Below are 4,912 nucleotides of genomic sequence, written 5' to 3'. Positions count from 1 at the left end.
CCAGTGTGCCATGTGCACGTTCAGCCCCGGTGTTTGCTCAGCGCTGCTCCTCAGATAGCAAACGTTTCTGTGGCTTGGCAGCAGAATATTACATGTCAGATGAGTCCTTAACGCTGCCACATAGCCCTGATTGTGTGTGAGGCTGACACACACACACACACACACACACACACACACACACACACACACACACACACACACACACACACACACACTGAACCTCCACTTCTGTCCTCAGAAATCTGCTGCACACTGGCGTCTTTCACCCATCTCTCCTGAAATTGTGCTTCATTTTTTCTTTTTTCCACCTTCAGAGTAATTTCCTCGGCTGTTTGAGCTACAGATATCTCAGGGGAGATTCAGCATGGCCCCACAATGGCAGCGGCCCAGTCCTTCACAGCTTCTTGGCCGGGGATAAAGAGCCGCTCAGGCGCCGCGTCTCTGCTGCCTTATCAGCCCGCCTCCACTCAGGAGCAGCGCTGCCGTGTGATTGCAGATTCTGGACAGTAAATGTCAAGATATTGCAGGGAGGCTCCTTCTGAGAACGCGGCTCGATCGAGCGACTTTTATCTGTTATTTGATGTGCTAAACGGGTGCCCGTGTTGAGTTGGGGCTGAGGAGAAACAGATAAAAAAAAGATGCAGGGGAGGGGGCAGAGCACTCTCACGGGTTTGGGTCCTTAAACATTTTTTGACGATCATATGCGTGCTTCACGTATGCGTCTGTCCCGGATGACGAACGAGCAGCCACGATAGTAACAACCACGACAAGTCAGAAGGTTACCTGTGTCACATGATTAAGACAAACGACACACCCCCAAAGATATTTAAAAAAAAAAAAAAAAAAACACTAAGCCACAGTGAAAACATTCACATCCTTTATTTGCTTGTAAATATTAATGTCTGATTACACTCCACTCTGTGCTGTAATAACCTCAGTTTGAATTTTTAGTTAATCTCAGTGGAAAGAAATTAGGTATTATTCTCCTCTGAAAAAGTCATAATTGCGTTGTCAAGGTGATAAAAGATGAGCAGTAATTGCACCGCTGAGGAATTTCATGGACCACGTGAGGCTGACAGTCAAACCGAGGCTGAAGCTGGATGAGTCAGCAGCAGAACGAGGCTGGTCTCAGGGAAAAGTGTGCTTTTGTTGGGGCTACTGACAGCTGTGACCTCCTCGGGTTATGGAACAATGAGCCCAGGCTGGAGGAGTATCTACCCATATTTGTTACACGTAAATGTTTCAGATCATCAAACTAATTTTAACATTACACAGAGATAACACGAGTAAATGTGAAATGCAGTTCTTAAATGACGCTGTCATTTTTTGGTCCACTCTTTTTTGCAGAATTGTTTGAATTCAGTCACATTGGAGGGTTTTCCATCATAAGCAGCCTGTTTAGGGTCACACCAGTCCAGACTCGGTCACTCCAAAACCCTGATTTTGTGTTTTTTTGAGCCAATCAAAGGTGGACTAGCAAGACATGAATTGACACTTGGACGTCCTCCGTCATGGTTTTCTGGTAGAGAGCAGAATTCATGGTTCCCTCAGTCACAGCGAGTCGTAGCGAAGCAGCAGAGCAACCCAGACCATCACATGAGTTTGATGGCAGATGTAACGGGACTCAAACATTCCAGAAAGTTCAGCTTTTATCTGGTCAGTCCACAGAATATTTTCCCAGAAGTCTCTGGGATCACCCAGATGTTGTAGCAATCTTGGTAGGCTGATCACTCCTGGGAAGGTTCAGTTCAAGGTTTTCTCCCTGTGTGGATATGGTCACTGTGGTTCACGTGAATTCCAAAGCCTTAGAAATGTCTCTGTCATCTATCAGCCTTTCCAAGCTTATAGATGTTATGACTGTTTCTCAGCTATTTCTTTAGATGCATTTGTGCTGCTTTGAGATCTTTTAGCTTTCTTCAGTTTGTCAGACAGCTTCTGTTTAACTGATTTCTTGGTTTAAACAAACCTGGCATTAACCAGGCCTGGGTGTGACGCTGAAACTGAACTCAAGTGTTCCAATAAAGGCAGTTAATTACAGTTAATTTATGTTTAAAAAAAGGGGGGGACAATTACTTTTCCCACAGGGGCAGTTAGGCTTGGTTTTAATCATCATTTAAAAAGCAAATTTTCTGTTTGTGTAATATTAAAATTTATTTGATGATCTGAAACATGTAAATGTGACAAATAAGGACGAAAATACTTCTTAGAAGCATTGTAACCCTCAAAAGACGATTAAGTCAAATAAATTAAATAAAATACATCCGAATCAGTTTTTTGGGACAAAGTTCTCAATACTTCACTGAATATCCTTATTTGGGGCAATCATGGATGCAAATTATAACTCGGCTAGTCTAAAGATCACCCTTTTGTGACCACTGTGTAAAATAAATTCACTATCCCGGAGTACATGAGTGTAGACGATCTTTTGACTGACAGTTTAAAGGGTCTCCTTTAGGACGGTGGGTGGTGTAACATCAAGAGGAGCCTTTTATCCAAGAAAGAACGAAAGACAGACTTAAAGAGCTAAAGATGAGATGCTAAAGTCAAAGAAGAAGACGTGTCGTGAATGGTAGGAGGGATGTGGAGCTTTAAAGCTTCATCCGTTTAAAGAAGGAGGAGACGTGACGGATGCTTAAACGCTCGGCTCCATCAGAAATTCTCTACATGTCGGATATTCCCGCAGGAAAAAAAACCATCCAATTTCCTGTAACTGAAAAGAAACAACACCTAAAAGCAAAAATAAAAAAGGTGTCTTTAGAAATCGGCGTGGAACCGTTCAAACCTGCCACTCAGTTGCATCATATCCTGAAAAGCATGGTTCTTTTAATGTCTGTGTCAGGAGAGCTGAATATCAGCAGACCTCTGAGGTGCATTTGTTTTTCATAAATGAGAACAAAATCAGAGCCAGGGGACGAGACGGGCCGCGGCGCTCACTGACAGCAAGCAGAAACGATTGTGACAGCCGCCGTAGGAAGGAGACAGAAAATGTAATTTTCGCTTCGGTATTATTAGATGTGGCGTCGGCTTGTTTTCGTGAAGCGCAGGTTTAAACACAATCTGTCCGTGTGTGAAGGAATATGGATTATGTAATGAAATTATAGCAGTCTTCTACTTTCAGGGGTCTCTGTGTCACATTGAATTTATTTAATATCATGTATACGAGGTGAGATCAGAAAGATCTCAGCACAAGAACCTTCCCGGGAAAATTTGCTCCTTGTGCACCTCTGTTTTTTTTGTTTGTTTTTTTTTTAAATTTAACAATTTATTTAAACTGTAATAAAAACAGCAACCCACCGATGCACTTAAGGCGTTGGAATAAATCATCATTTCAGGACAAACATGGCGTGTAGGTTACTCAGAATGACCTTAAATGGATTCAGTAACTGAGAGGATTTTGCAGACGATGGTGATTCTGGCAGATTTGAACACTTTCTCTAAATCCTGTGACATTTTATGGACAGATTGAAGGAATAAGTGCTGTATCACTCCCCTGTGTGCCAACTCCTCTGCTTCAGTGTGAGCCTCGGTTGATCTTTTATTTTGAGACAGTGGACGAAGTGTCAGCTGTGCAGGTGGAGAATAAGGATGTTGAGGGCAAAATCAGCACGACGTGAGGTGGCAGATCGTTTCGGCTAAGCGTTTTGCCTCTGGATGGCTCGGTACATCTCTGCAGTGACATTTACAGGGATGTGAATTTGCAGTTCACAACCCTGTAAATGTTGATAACACTCATCTTGCTCCACATCGCTGCCTTCGGGATTGGAAAGTGTGAACTGTTTGACTGAAAACTGCAGAGATCCCAACCCTCCTTACCACCGTTAGTCCTTTACACTATATCACAGTCAGTTTGAATCTGAAGTTGAGGTTTGCACAAGTTTGAGGAGAACTCAGTGAGTGCACGAACCAAGCAGTGAGAACAAGCTTAAAGTATCTGGGATATCTTCTCATTCCCTGGATTCAATTATCCTAACATCTGCAATCAGGACAGGTGGTTTATCAGTCTAGTTGCCGACTGAATGCCTTTCCTTGCTTTAAATTGCTTTGATCAGCATTTACTGTGTTAATACAGTTGACCACATTTGAACGATCACAGCTCTGTCATGAAGACACAGGAGAACACCAATTTGAAGTTCTGTTATTGTCAAATATCTTCCGTTTGCTTGTGGTTCCGATTTTCACCGTTCTATCTTTCATAGTTTGCCATCGCACCTCATGGTTCCTGCTCTGTGGTTCCTCGGTTACGAGTCCTCGGTCCTGCCTTTGCTTTATAGTCTGTCAGAGTTCAGCATAGAAGCTGTTTTTTTGGGTTGTTCCCATTTCCCGATTTTTAATGCAGTTGTCTGACCAATAATGTGATTGCTGTGAGGCTAAATGTACTAACAGAAGACGCCTGGTGAGAGGTTCTATTGGTCTGCACTAATTAGCAAGTATGCATGTGTGATATGCCCATACAGCAGCTTGCTAAACAAACTTGCTAACATTAACTGATACTTCAGCACTCCACTCCTTTATATGCAGTCTGTGTTGCACACAAATGCATTCAGTGAGTATATCCTTAAAGCCAATATCTTTGGACTACAGGGACTTATAGTCACCTCCTTGTGGTGCATTTAGGGGACATCAGTAAAGTGCAGCTACAAAAAAGATAACATCCCTGTCAGAGCAGGGACTGTGCTGTTCCCTAAAACATGAGCAACCATTGCAGTTTAGGCTGCCAGGACTCTGGACTGTATCTTTCCTGCAACCGTACTTCACATTTTGTCCCTGGAGCTTGATAAAAGTTCAGTTTCTGTAAAATCATCCACATGCAGTCTCCGATTCTGGCTGTGAAAAATGTTTCCAGTGAAAATGAAATGTTTCTTGTTCTGATTTTATCCACATCGGCAGCAGATGGAAAGCCGAGACAGTTCAG

This window comes from Pelmatolapia mariae, linkage group LG15 (genome assembly GCF_036321145.2).
Source record: "Pelmatolapia mariae isolate MD_Pm_ZW linkage group LG15, Pm_UMD_F_2, whole genome shotgun sequence".
NCBI lineage: Eukaryota > Metazoa > Chordata > Actinopteri > Cichliformes > Cichlidae > Pelmatolapia > Pelmatolapia mariae.
The sequence above is the reverse complement of the archived record's forward strand: the minus strand, read 5'-3'. Positions refer to the sequence as shown.